Raw genomic sequence first — 21,137 nt, forward strand, 5'->3', positions numbered from 1 at the left:
GCATACTCCTCTTAGAGAGAAAGAAAAGATCTTGTTTCACTCTCTGATCAAAGAAGATTTCTTAATTTCTGTTACTGGAAAATTTGGGTTTTTTTTAAATCTTTAAAGCTCTACACATCTGTGCTTCTTGGCTTGTGAAATCGCTGAGAGAAATGTGACCCAAATTCCATATTACACTTCAAAATTATTACATTAGGAGGAATGTTTGTGATTTTTATCCAACTACATATTTTTGCTTTTGTTGATGTAACACTCATATTTAACACCTTGTCAATATCACTATGACCTTAGGTGAACACGCTGGCATGTGAGGTAAATGCTCAGCCGGTCATTTGACTCTATTATCAACATGTCATATTTGGTTATTAACACAAGTTGCACCAAATGAGATTTGTAATAATTCTTGTTCAGTCTCAATCCCTCTATAGTTTAGCAGAGCTTAGCAACACCCTGGATCTTCTTAGGCAGAAAACCCCTCTGCACGAGTCTGTCAGAAAATGAAAAAAGTACTGTAGGAGAAGATTCAATTGTGCTATTTTACTTCTTAAGACTTTTTTTTCAACAAAAATTTATTATATGTTGTGAAAGCAAAGAGGCAATATATTTTTGTCTTAAATTCCAAAATAAAATATGAATTCTATTCTTTCGTCATCTGGTAGTTTGTTGAGATTATTGTTAAATGACTATATGCACAAAAAGATGTCGCAAATAAATTTGACTATGCAGTCATACTCCCTAGTGGAAAGTTATGAATTATTTTTTACTAAAAACTTTGGCTTACTCTGTATAAATAGTTGGAAGTGTTCTTCTATCGCACCTTTTAAGCCAAGATTGCAATCACCATCATTTTAAAATAATTAATCACCAAAGCCTGTAAGGTTGCTAAAACCTTTTTGGACAGCCAAGAGGCCTTTCTCTGGGATATATTTCTTGTTTAAATTCCAAAAGTCCTAGTTTCCACTTATTGTGCTACTTTGAGTATCACAGACTTCGGTAAGTTTGCTTTCTCATATTCTGTGGTCTTATATGGCAAGAGCACATAAATTATGCCTTCATCAGTGTCACTGTAACTTTGGTCACTTAAAGTTTATGGGATATTATCACCTGATATACAATGTTTTAAGATCTAGTTCTGCTGTTGGAAGAAATAATCAAATATTTCATGTTGGACAACGTGACATATTCCAGAGATGCTTTTTCCTTCTGCAGATCCTTCTGATTTAATTAACATATTATGATAAGCCTATATTTGCTCTTCAAATGGTAGAGATGTCAGAAATTCTTTCTGAAGTTAGAAGATGAAAGCCTGAAAGAACAGTTTTACTCTCCAGATTTGTTTACCAGTGGAGGATATGATGGGAAAATACATTCTGCTCATCATCTTCACACCCTACATATTCTTGGGAAATGGAATAAGAAAACATTCTCAGCTTTGCTAACACTCGAATTCTATTCTTAGACATCAACAAGCAAGATGTGCAATTTAAATGCCATGGCAGAACTGCTAACAAAAACAGGGTCAAAGTCCTTAATAGCAAATGAACTACTGGAACAAAGCTCTCTAATTCATGTGATTTCAACTTTGAAAGCTACCAGTGTATAGACAGCACCTTCTTGCAGGGTCATCTGCAGCCCAGATGCTGGAGCATTTAGCATTTCAAAGCACACTGGCCAGAGTTCTAACAAAATCTAATATGTGTGAAGTATGAGCATTGTTGTTCCTCACCTCAACTAATGGGGATGGGAGGACACCTTTAGTTGCAGAATGGAAGATTTTCTATGAGGAGAAGAAGGAGTGGAGATAAGGATAGGTGGAAATAGGCCAGCCGATGCTAGGAACAGGAAAATGATCAATCGTTGGACAGGAAAGTGATCAATAGTTGCTTACCCATCACTCTGCCCCATGTATAGCTGTGACTCAAAAGGAGAAGTGAATTTTATGTGCGCAAGTTAATGTGGATTTGTGTGTAGCACTGGGTCCCCATTTTGCTTCTTACTCAAGTCCACACAGCCTCAGTTTCCTTATTTCCAATAATTAAAGTTTAGAAAGACATATGTTAAAATCAATATATTCTTATAATAAAAAAACACATAAAAAATAGGAAGTGAAAGTCCAGTAGCACTCCCCCACATAGTAACCTTAACATGTTTTCCAGAGGTAGCTACTGATAAGATTGTGTATATATCCTTTAGCTTTTTTCGTCTATAAATTGGAGATGAGTTTATCATAGTGTTGGTGAGAATAAAAGGAGATAAAATATGTAAAATGCCTAAAACATTGAGAAGTCATCTCTTTCTTTTTCTGTCTGCTTCCCTTTTGTTCTAATTTTACTTGCTTTACTTAATCTAATGCATATTCATATTCAGACCAATTTTTAAGTTTATAGGTTATTGCATGAGTCAGTTGCTGCCAAAATAACCCAGGATCTTAGTGTCCTGTCGCTGCAAACATTTATTTCCAGCTTTCAGGTCTGCAGGTTGATTTTGTGCTCCGGGTCTGCACATTGGCTGGGCATGGCTGTTTCAGGCTACAGCTGGACCCAGGCTAAGTAGCAACAATTACATGGGTGTTTTCTTCTCACAGGGTATGGTAAGGGAACAACGGGGGCAAGTGGAAATGCCTGATTTTGAGAAAGATAGAGACCTATATCACAAGTGTTTTTAAAAAATAAGTTTTGTTGGATGATGTGTGACTATCCCGCCTTCTTTTCTCACTGTCCAAGAAAATTTTATGTACTATATCTCACTTCTCTAAGATGACTCATCCTGTGGTCTTCTTTAACAGAGCAAACAGAAGTGTTGGGACATATTCCAAGACTGATGTCAGTGGAGAACAGAAGCTGCTTAGTGGGACAAGTATGCACTAATTTAAATATGAAAGAAGGGTAAGATGGTGTCAAGGACGGCAATGAAGTTTCTAATATGTGGGGGTCACCACTGACCAAACTACAAGATAGAAGGGGAATGGGTGTTTGGGGAAAAGAGAGGGAACTGAGACCACTGGTAGGGATCTAGTGGTCCTAAATAATGCTAGGAGTGAAGACGGTAGAGTGGAAAGGAGACAGATGCTGACCCAGGAAGGAGGAAGAAGCTTGGATTGCTCAAACATTCTGGCTTCTTTTCCTCTTCAACATCGAAAATAAAATTAAAAAAAAAAAAATAGGATGGAAGAACAGATGATATCATGTGCAGATTATCAAAAGGAGAGAATTAAGATAGTTTCTAAAACTTGTACTCAACCATCACTTCCCAATTCTAAGAAGAGTATAAGCTGTTATCCTCTTTATCCCAGGCTCACTGAGATCTAGACAAGGGAAATCAGCCTGATCTCTTCAACTAGGTTCTGCTGACGAAAACTTCATGGTCACCACAGCTCAAACAGAAGTTTCTCAGTTACGTGACAAGACAGTAAGTATGGTGAGTTTTTTTTCAAAATTGTCAACAATAATGATAAAGACATCTAAGTATCTCACCAAAATAAGTCTTTCTCCCTGTTTGACCACTTCCTAAGAGCCTAAAAAAACAAGTTTCATCTTGGAATATTTTATGTAATCAATAGTCTACAAATAATCTTTTAAACAAATCTTATTTGAATTGTATCATTTTAGTAAATTCGAGGTATATGCTTTCTGTATATATCTATATCTATACACATACACACAAACATATAGACATACACACACATGCATATATATATATATACCCACATATACATAAATGTATACATATACATGGCCTGCCCTTAAATACACTTTCAATTAAAAAGAGGTAAAGGTAAATTAATAGATGGGATATTGGACTGCTAATTCCCTTCCAAATTAATATTAAGTATATTTAAATTAAATGTGACTTATCTCGGCATTATAACTGGGCTTATTCTGACTCAGTTGTCAACTTTCCACTGTACTGTGAAGTTTTTCCTGTTTAAAGCATTTCTTCTAGCATGATACATTTACTAGAGCTTTGTCTAATTCTCTCCTCTATATTCCCTCAACTCAGTTTCTCATACTTAATCCGATAATCTTAATAATTTTAGTCCAAACAGTCTTTAAGAAAGACTGCCCACTGGAAATGTAAAATAATAATTTGGATTTTTAAAATTTTTATTTCATATACACACATGGATATGACCGTGTTGCTCATAAAACCGGCCTAAAGGACACCACTTTGTTTCTGGTTTAAAAATCTCTATAGGAATATTTTCAAGTACACAGAATGCAGTGCTGACAAAGCCAAATGGCCCTCTCTAGGATAGGAAAACTTTTAAATCCTATTCATTCTACTCATTTATTTTCACTTAAAACAATTTTCATTGTCAACCTAGTTGAAAGACAAATTTAAGTTTCAGCATTGCAAAAAAACACCTTTCAAAGGACTTATTTCCCATTCCACTTTTCCAGATGAAAGGAATATCAGAAGAGTAAAAGCCATAAGCAGTTCTCAGATTTAGTGATTTCAAACCTAATTTTGCATTTTTACTTGTAGAGAACACCTTCAAAACAGACCTGTATTGAATTTTCATTTAGAAGCACTTGAAGTTGCAGTTTTGCACTGATTTGGAAGATACTTATAGAATTAGTGGATTTTGTAATCAGTCAAGCAACTTTATGGGTTACCTGCTTTCACAGAGAGATGGTATCTCTTACTCTTGACCCTAGGAGAACAAAAACAAAAAACAAAAACTCATTTGTTCATCTTCAAGTTAGGTAAGCTGTTGAGCCAAAACTCCAAGTACCATGGGCCTTGTGAGTGCGACTGATGAAAACAAGGAAAATAACTGATCATTTTGATCAGGAAAAAAATCGCATAATTTTAAGAATAAGCATTAGCTGTTTCTTCCATTGGCATTAATCAAAAACAGTAAATTTTCTACAGGTTATTTACTGCTATATGCATTCAGAAATAGGCTCAATAATAATATCCAATATTACAAGATAATGGTAAAATTTTCCAGGCTTATAGAGACTTTGAAATGTCAGAAATGATAAATAATACTTGTATTTTCTATAATCCTTTAGAGATTTTTACATTTTTAATTGTACTTTCTGTGGGTACATAGTAGGTGCACATAGCTATGCCTTTATAGATTTTTGAAGACTTACATGTACTATTTTACTTAATCCTTGAAATGCTCTCTTCCAGGTAAGATGATTATTATTATTAGTCTCTGCTCAGAAAGGTATGGGGACTGGTTATCCAGATAATAAATGGCGGGACTTATTTGATTCTAGAGCTTTGGATTTCAAAAACTATGCTAGCTCTGATTTACCACACTACTCACCTTATTTTATGAATACACTTTATGATTAACTACAAATAGTTTTTTTAAAAGTAGCCATAAGGACATAATAAAGTTGATAGTTTTTTGTATACTTGTTGCTCAGCAACATACAGGTTGCACATCAATTTCACTTTTCTGTGATTTTAAAAAAATCATGAAATTTATTTGTATCTATTTAACTGCAATTCAAGCTATTAGCAGGGTAATTTTATTTATTTATTTATTTATTTATTTATTTATTTATTTATTTTTGAGACACTGTCTAGCTCTGTCACCCAGGCTGGAGTGCAGTGGTGCGATCTCAGCTCACTGCTACCTCCGCCTCCTGGGTTCAAGCAATTCTCCCTGCCTCAGCCTCTTGAGTAGCTAGGATTACAGGCGCCTACCACCACACCTGTCTAATTTTTGTATTTTTTTTAGTAGAGATGGGGTTTCACCATGTTGGCCAGGCTGGTCTTAAACTTCTGACCTCAGGTGATCCACCCGCTTTGGCCTCCCAAAGTGCTGGGATTACAGGCTTGAGCCACCACACCTGGCCAGGATAATTAAACATAATACTATCTTATCCAATTTTTTTGTTTTTTTTTTAGATGGAGTTTCACTGTTGTTGCCCAGGCTGCAGTGCAATAGTATGATCTCAGCTCACTGCAATTTCTGCCTCCTGGGTTCAAGCGATTCTCCTGTCTCAGCTTCCCGAGTAGCTGGGATTATAGGCATGTGCCACTACGCCCGGCTAATTTTTGTATTTTTAGTAGGGGCGGAGTTTCTCCATGTTGGTCAGGCTGGTCTCGAACTCCCGCCCTCAGGTGATCCACCCACCTCAGCCCTCCAAGTGCTAGGATTACAGGTCCACTTCTTTTTTAAACACACACGCATTTCTAACAATCTGTACAGTAATCTCTGTATTGAATGCTAGAGATACAAAGTTCATTAAGAGATAGTTCCTGCTTTTAAGGAGCTTGTAGCCTTTTGGAAGGAAGGCAAGTAAGTCAAAGATTTCCATAGTTAGATTAATGTTTATAGAAATACTCACTATATCATTAATGCATTGAAAGAAGCAATAAATTGTACTAGAATTGAGACACAGTCACTGAGAAGGTAAAGCATGGGGGTAAGCTTTCTAAGACGACTGTAGAAGGGAAGATGGAGGCAGAGTGATTAGAAGGGAATCTTGAGCCACAGAGACCATTTTCGGGACACATAGGCTCACTGAATTGAGTTATATGATATTGGATGGAGGTTTTCCTGAGACCTGGAATCAGCCAACAGGGCCTATGAGGACAGTGAGGTGTTGAGTAGACAAGAAGAAAAACAGAGCGGTGAGAGAAAAGTTGGGACAGTAGTGTTCATATGAACAGGTTTTTCCTTCCTTTTCCCCATGGAGAAGAAAGGAAGGATTGTCCCCACCTCTAACAGAAGAAATGTCCATTGTAAAGGGGCTCCAAGAGGGTCATTTGTAGACATTAGGGTTGCCTGACAAGAAAGAGAGACTAGTATCTTACCACCTGCTTAGACATATGTATAGATTGTGGACTTGATTTTCCCACCCATGCTTCCTTGAACACAAGAACAAGAGACCTGGAGAAATATGCCAGGGCATGGGGGAAGGGTAATGGATAGCATGGTATAGCCTCTGAGCCAAACATTTGGCATGATAAGAATGTGTGAGCTGTTTGTGGACAAATGAAAACTTGAGGCATCTGTCCTATGTCAGACAAACAGGACACAATGATGGGTGAGGGGACCCAAGTAGCAGGAGGCTGGTGGTATACTGACAGAAGTGGGTGGAAGAAGCCAAGGTGCAGCCAGCTGTCACTTCTTGGAACTGTCAAGTTAGAGGGCCCATGGGAGGGCCTGCTGAAGGACTCAAGCATTTGGATTTCAACAACAGAGAGGACTTAATGGCCTGTCATTGTTACCCAGAAAAGCAGCAACTACCAACAGTGAATTACAAAAGCCTTGCTCCTCCCTACCCCAGCATAGGAGGGAAGGGGCTAGAGCCAGGAAACAGGAGGGAAAGGAAGTGTCCTAGAGGCAGGCTTGCACTTTTCACTCTAAGGTAAGGGAGTGAGAAGAGGAATTAAAGAGCAAATCAAGCTCCCTAAACCACAAAAACAATGGGCCCTAGGGGAGGGAAGTAAAAGAGATTTAAAATAAGTGACCTTGGACTTCTAAAATGGAGATATTTTAAATAATCCAAAGTATCAAAGGTGTAAATAAACTCATATTTTGTAATGGGATCTACTATTCAATGAGTTGGGAAGTCTGACGTACTATGATTGGAGAGGGTAACTGGAAAAAGTAAAAATTGGGTTACAGAATATCTCCACTAAACACTGGATAATCAGATGATTACAGACAGACTTAGACTAGCAGGAGATAAGCCTAGAGAGAGGTAGGTGGGAGTCACAACATTAAAGGCTATATTGTGCTAAGAAGCTAAGAACTTAGAACTTTGGACTCAAACTATGGGAGCCACTGACAAATTCTAGACAGGGGAGTCATATGATCAGAGTGAAGAAGATACCCTTTGACAACAGAGTAAAGACTGTTTGCAAGAAAGTCAGACTCATCTAGATTACGTAGATTACAAAATACAAATAAAACACTCTTTTGTTAGCAAATATTTAGGTAACTCTTTGCGACTATGTCAATAAATTACAATATTTTTCTCTCAATGTAAAAAAAAAAAAATTACCATACATCTAATGATAAAATAGTTTCCTAGGTCTTCAATGTAAACTTCAGTAAAATGTGTGCTTGCATTTTTCATCATCTGTAAGCTGATACGTTTTGCTAACTGGCTTACATTTTATGCCTCAAAAGACAAATGGCTATATAGAAGACCAAAGCTAGAGAAGATATTACTTTACAAAATTAGGACTGCTATTCATTGTTGAATAATATTTTTATACTTTCCAGGCAACCAGAACTCATGAAAATTTTTTTTATACGGTAACATATATTTTTTCAAAGGTATATGTTTTTAGCGTCATTACTTTAAAGCAATTTTGAATGCTAAACAGAGTTAATCGCTCTAAATTCCATCTTTTACCCCCACTACTGACCTGAAAATATTCAGTTACAATGAAGTTGGTACTTTAGAGACAAAAGTCTCCAACGGTGTTTCTAAAAATTCATTAACAGTATGGTTATGGTTTAAAATGTTTCTGAAAACCGAACACCTAATAGAAAAACATTTCTAATCAACGTTGCTGAACATGGACATTTTTTAGCTCATTAGCCAGTCAAATCAAACCAAAAACTGAACCTGGTTCCAACTTTTTTACCTTAGGGGAAGTAGAATATGTTGGTGAAAACGAGCCTAGAGAAAAATGAAAGGAGATTTATAACACTCTACATTTAGGAAAACATATGACTGAGTGTTGTATGCAACGTGGCTTGCTGAAAGTGCCTTAAACTAGGAGACAGGACAGAAAGAGAAAAAGTCTACTCTTAGCTCAGGCAGTAACTAACTGCGGTAAACTCCCTGGTCTTTATGTGGAGAGGCTGTAAAACAAAAAGGTAAGACATGCTTATCTTTTCATCCAACTCTAGAATATTATACTATTTATCTATTTTTTTCATTTTAGTTTAGTGAGAAAAAAAATCCCAAAAGAATAAATGTTGAAAATTTAATCAGATGCATCATGTGTTTTAGTTAACAGCATAATAAATAACTGAAAGTATTTATTTTTAAAAAAATAGAAAGACCAAAATAAAATAATTAGGGATTGTAAAATAAATCACCTTTTAAAAATGTTTAAAAAAACTAACATTTCTGAAGCCTTGTAACTCAAAGTATGAAATGCAAATCAGAAGCATCATTGGAATCACTTGGAAGCTTATTAGGAGTTTATTAGAAACAAAATCTCAGGCCCCAAACAAAACCGACTGTATTAGAATCTACATTTAGCCATGATCCTTCAGCAAATCTTATGTGTGTTGAATTTTAGAAGTTATAGAAACGTCAGTTTAAATAACTCCAGGGAAATGGTTTCCAACACATAACTTAGGAAATTGATTTAGCCTAAATTCATTTTCAAAGAGTACGTCTCTTATTGTTATCCTTGTTCAAGTGGCTAAGACAAGTGTAAGTTTGATTGTCCATACATATTTAATTCTTTCCGAAATTTTCAACATATAAATATAGTTGTGGGAACACATTTCGTTTTGTCAAATAAAAGGGATCCAATCAGCTGATTTTAGGCAAAGACACTCTAGAATTAAACACCACAGTTCAGAAAGCACCCTCATAAATGAAAAGCTTCATTCTCATTATTGAGACCTTACCCTGGTGTGCTATCATGAAAGAGAGTTTTCTTTTTGTCAACTGTGCATTTTTTTTTCCAGCTCACAACAAAACCCAGCTCATATTCCACCATTCACGGGCTTTCATTATTCTTTACCCTCTTTCTCTTGTAACACTTCACAGCGCCTCTCGCTCAGGCAACTGCTCTAAGTGTAGAAAAGCTGGTGAGGAGATGGCCTATCTGCACTCTGTGATTTAGTGGACTTGAAAAAAAAAAAAAGCATTAAGAAGAATCACAGAGGAAAGATGTGATGACGAAGATAAAGAAGGAATAAGGGAAGAGGACCAGGTGATACTAGATAGAAAATATCAAGAAAAGCATTTAGTGAGTAAACTCAGATGCATAAAGTTGCATAGAAATAAAGCTTTTTGTTTGCTTTCCTGTGGCTATGTCATCTTACAAGTTTTACTAAAGAATTTGTATTCTGAATAATAGCTTTGGGGTTGTAAATATAAGAAATAGAGATTACACTATAGATTTTGTTTATTAAAGGGTATAGTGACTTTCAGCTTTTAAAATGACAAATGTTTATATTCACTATTGTTTATTCTTTCAATCATGTGTTCTTCATAAATATTTGAGTGAACTGTGTTCCAGTAAAACAAATAACAAATAGAAAAAGACCCCTGACCTCAAGGAGCTTGTTTTCTTTTTTCTTTTTTCTTCTTTTTTATTTTGGAGATGGAGTCTCACTCTGTCTCCCAGGCTGGAGTGAAGTGGCATGATCTTGTCTCACTGCAACCTCTGCCTCCCAGGTTCAAGCAATTCTCCTGTCTCAGCCTCCTGAGTAGCTGGGACTACAGGTGTACGCCACCACCCCCAGCTAATTTTTGTATTTTTAATAGAGGTGGGGGTTTCACTGTATTGGTCAGGCTGATCTCCAACTCCAGACCTCAGGTGATCCACACACCTCAGCCTCCCAAAGTGCTGGGATTACAGGGGTGAGCCACCCCTGGCCACTGGAGCTTGTGTTTTAATGGGGTTGGTGGAGATGAGGAGAGACAAAAATAGGCTATAAACAAAATAACTAACTAACTGCTAGAGGATTCTATTATACACTAAATCAACAATTCACTTTCATTTTATTCCACATGCACTGAGAATAAGTATTTCAAGCAGTGATGGGAATAAAGTGTATAGTAATATACAAGAAGAAACTAATAGTTCCTTTTAAAGTCCTTGGCAATTAAGTGAAGGAGATATAACTGGGACATAGGTAAATATTATAAAAGATTATTCCAAATGGTTAAAAAAAAGGCATTCTAAAACGTTTCAGGGGACTCAGACAAAAAAAAAATGTTATTTAAATAAATGAGATGACAAGAAATGAGGAAATGGAATATTCCTTCAGAGAAAGGAAGTGCTAATTTTAAAGCTTAAATAATAGATGTGACAAGTCGTGCTTAAAGAAAATATTTCAACTGTGTAATAAAAATACATTTCCCAAGTTGAAAAATATATTTTAAAAATCTGGCCGATTTTAAACTTCAAAGAATGAAGGCTCTGAGCTTTGACTAATCCAAAAGGAATATTTATATAAGGTTTTATAAATGGCTGTATCCTTGTTTTGAGCCTATTTCTTTTCTGCCATGTACCTCCACTTTCACTGTTGGTATCACTCAGCAACTGTGTTTTTGTGAAGTATAAATTAAAATTCAAATTGAAGTTTTTTAGTTGGCTTAGAAGTTGTTTTGTTAGTGAAATCACTTTGTTTTTTTTTTTTTTTTGAGACGGAGTCTCGCTCTGTCCCCCAGGCTGGCTTGCAGTGGCACAATCTCTGCTCACTACAAGCTCCACCTCCCAGGTTCACGCCATTCTCCTGCCTCAGCCTCCCGAGTAGCTGGGACTACAGGCGCCCACCACCACGCCCGGCTAATTTGTTGTATTTTTAGTAGAGATGGGGTTTCACCGTGTTAGCCAGGATGGTCTCGATCTCTTGACCTGGTGATCTGCCCACCTCGGCCTCCCAAAGTGCTGGGATTACAGGCGTGAGCCACCGCGCCCGGCTGAAATCACTTTTAAAATATAGGGCAATGTTAGATAAAGGTGGAGAATGCTTTAAAACTGCCAATCAAATAGAAAACCAAGGTTTGAAGGGGATAAATCATAAGTAAAAACACCCAGCAATAAAGGCCTCCATTGTTAGGTTGATGTTTTCTTAAGGGCTTTAAGAAAAGATGAATTCATTTTTATTCTCTAAAGAAAAAAAAAATGGGTTTTACCTGATTCTTTTTTTACTTTAAGCAGTAGAAGGACAAACAAGGAAAGTCAGTGTAATGACAATGAAGAAACCGAATGTGTACAGGAAGTGTACGGAAAGACTTTTCAAATTCCAATGGGCAATGGGTGAGGCAATAAATATTAGATCAATACAAAAATGGTATTAACAGTTAACTTTTGTATTATGTTTCACAGCCTACAAATGTTTTTTGCATACCATGTTATTTAACTCAACACAACTCTTTACTTTCATTAATCATTTGTTATCTATTAGTCACTGTTATTCATGAAATAGACTGAATTAAATACCACTGTTGCCTACGGCTAAACCTTGAACTATTTTCATTTTAAGTTCTTTCTTTAAGATGGAAGGATGAAAAGAAACTTCTCAAATGCCTCATCCACAAAATCTAGTCTCATGCAATGATATGGATTGTTAGCGACACAAATGGGTGTACAAAAATTCTTTCGATTGCAGAAAACCTACTCCAAACTGACTTCAACCAACATGACTCCAAAGATATAAAAGCAGAGCTTGATTTAGGACTTGTAAAATATCACTAAGATCTAGCTATGGGCTCCATATGCTTTACAGTGCCTCTATATTCAGGCTGCAATAGGAAGGTCCCGGCAACTGAGTACTGCCACATCATGGCAGCACCCAGTCCATCAAAATATAGTCTGCTTTCTGGCTAACTTAAAACAAACTCCAGAATTTCTGTTCTGGAGGACAGAACACTAATGTTCTGATGATAAAAAGTATGGCAGTTACTGGCAAAAGCAACAAGTATCTATTACATCAAAATGCTGCAAATAAGAGTGCTTCACACTTTGCTATTTTGTTCTCTCCGTGACTAGTCTATTCCTTCTCCAGTCCATCTTATCTGCTGATCCCAGATTAATTGTCCTAAAGGACAGACTTATTCATGTTACATCTTTGTCCAGAAATCTTAAAAGTTCCCTGTGATTTATGGAACAAATGTCAGACTTCTTAGCCTGACATTTAATGTCCTTCACAATCTGGTCATGCCAAATTCATCTAACCATTCTTACCTCCAGCCTTTGCTTCTGCTGCATGCTTTACAAAATGTGTTTTCTTACCCACTCTATTGTCTAAATTGTACTGATAGTGTAATAAGTAAAGCAAATGGCATGTTTTCTTATGAAGCTGAAAGTAATTTTGTCCTCCTTTCAACTCCCAGAATTGCAAACCCCTGCCACAGAACCCACTACTTTCGACTTGAGTCTGTTATTTCTGGATCTGCCTACCAGAGTCCATATTCCTCACTGAAGGTGGGGTTTAGGTATTATACATCTTTGCTACTTTTAAAAAAAACAAAGAACTTTGTACTTAATAATATGCATTTTATAAATATACTAATAAATATAGAGTATTCATAAGAAATAACTCATCCTAGAGCCTCGCTATTTAGGCAGAATTTTTTTTATATTGTAAACAAAGTGTTGGCAAATCATTCATTAGTTAGTTCAGTCTTTCATTTGTTCAGTCTTTGTTCACTGCAAATCCTGTGCTAGATACTGTGCAAAGTTGATGGAAACACAAAATTCAATGGCTTGGTTCTCATTCTCAAGGAACTGAAAGTGTAGGTGGAAAACAACAAATGTAATTACAATACAATGGAATAAGATGATGTGGGAACACAGAGGAAAATATAAATTATGTCATAGAAATTCTTTAAAACTTTTGCAGAAAAGGAAACATTTGAGGTGGAAAGAAAAAGACAGAAAAATAGCAGATATTAATCAAAGAAACAATTCGTATCTGGGAATTGCGAGAGTTTAATGTAGTGAATGTAGACTGTACTTTGGTTTAGAGGAGAAGAAGACGTTGAAAAGATTTATCAAAGACTGCTTAAGAAAGGCTTTATATTTCATTAAAAAGAGTTTACATTTCTTCACGTAGGTAATTGGGCAATAGCCAAAAGTTTGAGGCTAAAGATTTGTATCAGATTTATACACTAGAAGGCAATATAGAGAATGGCCTTGGAGATAGGAAAAGAGAGATCAGAAGATGGTTTGAAGGTGAGTAAAACTTTGAAGATTCTAGCATAGAAAACAGGATATATATTAATGTCATTAATTAAGGGAATACAAAAATATAACACATTCTGGGGACAGGGGAAAAATGATCATGTTGAATCTGAGATTCATGGAACCTTCTGGCAGAGATATCTAATAGGTGAGATAAGCGACGAGAAATAATGACTGCCTTATCTATTCCACCAGTGGTTGTGGAAAAAATGAAAACGTTTTAAAAGTAAAACAGAAAATGTATAGTCTAATATACAATACAAATTATTTTTGTACATTTTCAAGGTAGCGAAAAACATAATTTGCCAGTTGGCTCACGCTACACCATGAGGAAAGGAAATTAACAAACTAATTTTGTTAATGGAAAGGAGATTAATAAACTAATAACTAAATTTATAACTTTTAAGATAAGGTTAATCCAAGTTGTTCAGAAAGGTGACTTCAAGTTTCTAGACTGCATGGACTCTCATTTGGTTAGTAAATCCCAGAAGACTGACATTTTGGGAAACATTTTTCAGTCTTTTCTGTTGGGACTTTATCATGTTTTTCTTCACATTTACATTCTGGAATTTTACCCCAAGAACCATAACTTCCTGTGTACCACAAAAACTTACTCAGTAGTTTGGTTGTTGGAAAAGGTCACATTAATGTTAAGATATTTTCACTAATTTTGTTGGAAGCCATCAAAACCACAAAAAAGATAAGCTAAAAGTTAAGAATTCTTTTGGTTTTTCTGAATGAATTATATTAATCTCGTATACTATATAATGAGGAAGTTTTACATGCAGATTAAATATTGGTCATTTACAAACTTAAAATGATTCACCTTTATTTACTTACACACACTGGGAAAAATAATCTTTTTATATATTAAAATATACTCTTGAATAGCTGAGCCGTTGGCAAACATTGAAAACTGGGCACTTAACTGTTCTACACTTTGCTGATGAAATTGTGACAGCAGCAGAAGTTGAAGTCTGATGTGACTTCAACTTGTCAAGTTAATTAAATTTAACCAAAAACATTTCTAAGACAAAATCCCACCCTACAGGACCTTATACTCAATTATAATAATTAAATATGATATAAGTTTAAGAGAATAAAAAGACAAGCCACATATGGGAGAAAATATTTGTAAAACACATATTTGATAAAGTTCTTATATTCACATATAAAAAACCCTTTAAACTTAACAATAAAAAAAACACCCGATTAAAAAGTGGGAAAAAGATCTGAACAATTATCTTACCAAAGAAGTATACTTGATGGCGAATAAGTATATGAAAATATGCTCAATATCATGTCATTAGAGAATTATAAGTTAAAACAATGGAAAACCATTATACATTTATTAGAATGGCTAAGATGGAGAATACTGATAGCACTAAACACTAGTGAGGACTTTGAGGAACAGGACCTTTCATTCATTGCTGATGAGAATGGAAAATGGTACAGCCACTTCGGAAGAGACTTTGGCAGTTTCTTCTGAAACTAAACATAGTCTTACCCTAGGATCCAGCAATCACACTCCTAAGTATTTAGCCAAATGAGTTGAAAACTTGTATCCAAACAAAAACCTGCACACAGATGTTTATAGCAGTGATTGATTGATTGATTGATTGAGACGGAGTCTGGCTCTGTTGCTTAGGCTGGAGTGCAGTGGTTGATCTCGGCTCACTGCAACTTCCACCTCCGGATTCAAGTGATTCCCCTGCCTCAGCCTCCCGAGTAGCTGGGACTACAGGCGCCTGCCACCGTGCCCGGATAATTTTTGTATTTTTAGTGAAGACGGGTTTTCACCATGTTGGCCAGGGTGGTCTCGATCTCTTGACCTCGTGATCTGTCCACGTCAGCCTCCCAAAGTGCTGAGATTACAGACATGAGCCACCGTGCCCGGCCCTTTATACCAGTTTTATTCATAATTGCTAAAACTTGAAAGCAACCAAGATGTCTTTCAATAGGTGAATGGATAAACAATTGTGATACATCCACGCAAGGTAATATTATTCAGTGACGAAAAGAAATGAGCTACCTAGTCACAAAAAGACATGGAGAAAAGTTATATTCACATTTCTTAGTGAAAGCAGCCTGACTGAAAAGGCTACACACTGTGTGATTCCAACCATATGACTGCTATGGTTTCAATGTACCTCCCAAAGTTTATGTGTTGGAAACTTAATCCCCGTTGTAACAATGTTGAGAGGTAGGACTTTTAAGGGCTGATTAGGTCATGAGGACTGTTCTTATAAATGGATTAATGCTGTTATTGTGGGAGTGGGTTGGTTATCTCGGGAGGGGGCTCCTGATAAGAGGATGAGTTCAGCCCCTATTTTCTCTTTGTCTTGTGCACTCACTTGCCTTTTCACTTTCCACCATAGAATGATGCAAAAAGATGGCCCTCAGCAGATGGCCAAGCAGATGCTGGCATCGTGCCCTTGAACTCCCGAGACTCTAGAACTGTGATCCAATAAATCTCTTTTATTTCTAAGTTATCTAGTCCATGATATTCTGATATAGCAGCAGAAACTGGACTAAGACAATGGCATTCTGAAAAAGGTAAAACTATGCAGATAGTAAAAAAGATCTGGGGTTAGGAAAAAGGGAGGGGTGAAGAGAGAGAGCACAGGAGAGTTTGGGGGGAGAAGTGAAAGCATTCTGTATAATACTGTAATGGTGTACACATGGCATTATGCATGGGTAACACCTATAAAACTGTACAACACAAAGAGTGAATGCTAACGTAAACTATGAACTTTAGTTAATGATAATGTATTTTCATTTGTCAATTGTAATAAATGTACTACACCAATACAAGATGGTAATAATAGATGAAAAGGAGAGTAAAGAAGGAAGACGTGTGGGAACCTCTGTACTTTCTGTTTAATTTTTTTGTAAGCCTAAAACTGCTTTAAAAATAAGGTCTATTAATTTAAAAACAATGAGACTAGTGACTCCATTATTTATGCTCTAAGAAATGGAAATAAATAGTATGGTAATGTGAGGGATTGCCTAAGGATTCCAACTAGAGGTATTTATGAAGACTTCATGGAGGTGGTGAAATTTAAGATATGTGTTGAAGAATGAGCTAAATTTAATGAGAACAATTAAAACAAACAAGAAATATTTTATTAGGCAGCACTTCATAAACATAACTCTGTGGAATGACAGTAACTCAGACCAGGATGTGTTATGTTACATTAAGAAACAAAGGTGGCATAGCAGCAAATGACAATGTTTAAGTATTATTTTTCTTATATATCTTAATATAATATTTTTTCTTACTTGCTTCAAAGGTATGGAAAAAGTATACATGCAAAGTAACTACTAATGAAAGTTTGTGAAGATGTTAAAATCAACAAATTCATCACCCTTATCTTAAGAATATTTTCCCTTTGCTAATGTTGACATCTTTATGTAATTCTTGTATTTCTCTTTCCTTTTATTGCCAAAAATTTTAAATGAATGAGCTATATTCAGTTCTTCAGTAGCAATACTTTATTACTGCACATGTATTTTAATGGCATCTTATTTGTCAAATTCAAAGGTCTTCATCCATTCTCATTTTTCTTCACACTTTTTGAGTTCTCATTCATATTCACCACAAATTTTTCTTGAAAGCTTCTTTATCCCCAGATTTCAAAATACAGGATTCTTCTCCTCAATTCTGCCTCTCTATTTTGGTAATAACTCCTGAATTGATACAACACCTTCCTTGCACTCTCTGATTGCTGTGCTGTGAGTACGCAAGTATGAATAAGACAGGTTTCTGGGACCTTCAGAAATGCATCTAGTGAAATGCAAGAGCATCCGGCCTATCTGCTGTAAGAGGCATAAGCAAAGCACTAAGGGGGTACTGATGCTGGCCTAATAAATATGTGGGGGGAGGCGGCATGGGAACAGGGAACAGCAAATGGAAAAGTGTGGTAATAACAACCTGTGATATGTCAGAAACTGGGTGAGAAATTTATCAAGGCTAGAGCCTAAAGGTAGATAAAAAGTTGAAGATCAGGAGAGCTGAAAAGAAGACTGAGGACTGAGTTGTAAAGGATTGTATTCATTATGCAAATATATTTGCCCTTCAATGAACACAGTCAGTGCTCAATAAATATTGGGTAAAAGAATCAATAAATCATTTGACTAACTAGCATGTGTTGAATAGGAAGTGAAAAATAAGAAATGATCTCTGATTATGAGAAACGTATTATGTAGTTGGAGGGAAAACAGTTTATAGGATGAGAAAGCATAAAATACTACAAAATTATACAAGGCACATAAGTATGGGAGAAAAGAGTATTAATCAATGTGTGTATACTGACTGTTAGTCCTTGAATGCTAAGGAGGTTTTGGGTAGGGTCAGAAGAGAAAGGATGACATTTTAGGTAAGTGGAAAAGCTCAAACAAAGACACAGCTGAAAACTGGCCAAGAATGGAATAAGAACAATACTGGCATTGGGCTACATGAATAACTACTGTGCATTGGAAAATGTAACAGTCATTGATGTTTGCAGTAGCCAGCCACCAAGCTGGCCACAAATAGTCCCCTTCTCATGATATTTATTAGCAAGATGAAAAAAAAAAACAGAAAACGTAGAATCAAAATTGAAGGTATCAAAGACACAGGCACAATGAGCATCATAATTATAGGGTACCATCAATAGAATAAGCAGAAGTGGGGCAAAATTTAGGGTTGTTCAGCGTAAAACTCAACTCCCCTTAATTCATGGCTACGTCTCAATTAGAACTTTAAAAAGCTGTAGTTGAGGATTTAAAAATATCCAAAGACCAGAACACTGGCAGATATAGTCTTCCCTGAGTATCCTGCTGACCTCCCTGAATAAGCCTTTTATCATTTTGTCTTCTTTGTCACTATGGCATATTTTAGTTTAGATGGTTTTCTTCCTTCCACCCTTCCTTCCACTGACCATCTGCTCTGTATATTATTATGCTCCATAAATGCCCTGTCTCCTCTTTTATGTTTATTCAGGTCCCAGCCATTTTTTACTGTCAAACTGAAGTCATACTTCTACTAACCCTTAACCAACAACTCCTTAGAACTCTTACTGCAAATTATATTATATATATATTATATAATATAATGTATATTATTATATATATTACATATTATATATTATATTATTATATAATATATTATATATTATTATAAATATAATATAATATATTATATACAATATAATATAATAATATATGGTATAATATAATATATTATATACAATATAATATAATAATATATGGTATAATAATATATAATATAATAATATATAATATAATAATATATAATATAACAATATATAATATAACAATATATATTATAATATATAATATATTATAATATATAATATAATAATACATTATATATTAATATATAATATTATAATATATAATATATTATAATATTATATATATATTATATATTATATAATATATTATAATAATATATTATATTATATTATAATAATAAATATAAAATATATAATATATTATAATAATAAATAACATAATAATATATAATATATTATAATAATAAATAACATAATAATATATAATATATTATAAATAATATAATTATATATAATATAATATAATAATATATATAATAATTTGCACTTACCTGATAAGCTAAAATTCAAGATACACTGTGTTGGCAAGGCTGTAGAGAGAGGAGCCCTCATGAGTTTATAGTGAGACAGTAAATTACACAATCCCTACTACGGAGGCTAGTTGGCAGCAATGATCAAAATTCAAATGTGTATACTCTTTGGAACCATAATTCTATTCCCAGAAATTTGTCCTAGACATATACTACTACACAGGCAAAATTACATATGCACATGATTAGTCAGTGTAACATTATTATAATAGGAAAATAAACACCCTAAATTTCCATCAATAAAGAAATTATGGTATATTCATAAAATGGAATATTTTGCAATTGCCAAAAATAAAAAAGAACAAGCAAATACTTTATGCATGTATTAATATGGATTAATATGGAAATAATTTCAAGGTACAAAAGAGCATATCATATAAGCTAGAAGAATGGGACAGAAAATTCATTCCAGTACTATTGGGTAAAAACTAGTGGTGAAAGAGGGCATCCTTGTCATGCTCCAGATCTTAGAGAAAGTCTTTTAGTTTCTCCCCCTTCAGTTTGATACTAAATGTGGGTCTGTTCTGTATGGCTTTTGTTATGTTTAGGTATGTTTCTTCTATACCCACTTTTTGATAGTTTTTTAATGAATGAATGTTGAATTTTATTAAATAGCTTTTCAGCATCAATTTAAATGATCATATGGTTTTTGTCGTGCATTCTGTTAATATGATGTATCACATTGATTGACTTGCATATGTTGAACCATGCTTGCATCCCTGGAATAAATCCCACTTGGTCATGATGAATTATTTTCTTAATGTGTTGTTGATTTCACATTGCTCGTATTACGTTGAGGATTTAAACATCAACATTGATGAGGAATATCGGCCTTAGTTTTCTTTTTTGATCTTTTTTTTTCTGTTTTTGGTATCAGGGTAATACTGGCCTCATTGAATGAATTTGGACATATTACCTCCTCCTCTATATTTTGGTTTGAGTAGGATTGGTATTAGTTTTTCTTTAAATGTTTGGTAGAATTCAGCAGTGAAGTCATGGGTTCTGGGCTTCTCTTTGCTAGAAGACTTTTTATGACAGCTCTGATCTCACTACTTGCTATTGGTCTGTTCAGGTTTTGGATTTCTTCATGGTTCAATCTTGGTAGCTTGTATATGTCTAGGAATTTATCCATTTCCTAGAGATTTTCAAATTTATTGGTATAAATAATTGCTCACAGTAACCACTAGTGACCTGTGAATTTCAGCAGTATCCATCGTGATGTCTCCTTTTTCATCTCTGATTTCATTTATTTGGGTCTTCTGTCTTTTTTTCTGAGTCCAGCTAAAGGTTTGTTTTTATTTATCTTTAAAAAAAAAAAAGCATGTTTTTACTTTGTTGATTTTGTGTGGTTGTCTTCATTTCAATTTCATTTATTTCTGACCTAATATTTACTATTTCTTTTCTTTTACCAATTTTAGGTTTGGTTTGCTCTTGCTTTCCTGTTTAAGATGCATTGTTAGGTTGTTTATTTGAAGTTTTTCTTCTTTTTTGATGTAGACACTTATAGCTATAAAATTCCCTCTTAGTACTGCTTTCACTGTATCCCATAGGTTTTGCTATGTTGTGTTTCCATTATCATTTGTTTCAGGAAATGTTTAAATTT

General features: G+C 34.9%; 1 long non-coding RNA gene across 4 annotated transcripts in view; it reads left to right on the forward strand.

Moving 5' to 3' along the window:
* The first annotated feature begins 8,988 nt into the window (after positions 1-8,988).
* Positions 8,989-21,137, forward strand: part of LOC129483283 (uncharacterized) — a 32,414-nt gene continuing 20,265 nt past the window's right edge. For 2 of the 4 annotated variants that reach the window (XR_010121244.1, XR_008658004.2), the window contains exons 1-4: positions 8,989-9,918; positions 11,842-11,940; positions 13,017-13,118; positions 13,739-13,857. This is a non-coding gene — a long non-coding RNA (uncharacterized lncRNA). Of the gene's footprint in view, positions 9,919-11,838; positions 11,941-13,016; positions 13,119-13,738; positions 13,858-21,137 lie in introns of all 4 variants that reach the window. The other 2 variants (XR_010121243.1, XR_010121242.1) reach the window with 2 other exon arrangements.

Source organism: Symphalangus syndactylus, chromosome 5, assembly GCF_028878055.3.
Source record: "Symphalangus syndactylus isolate Jambi chromosome 5, NHGRI_mSymSyn1-v2.1_pri, whole genome shotgun sequence".
Lineage (NCBI taxonomy): Eukaryota > Metazoa > Chordata > Mammalia > Primates > Hylobatidae > Symphalangus > Symphalangus syndactylus.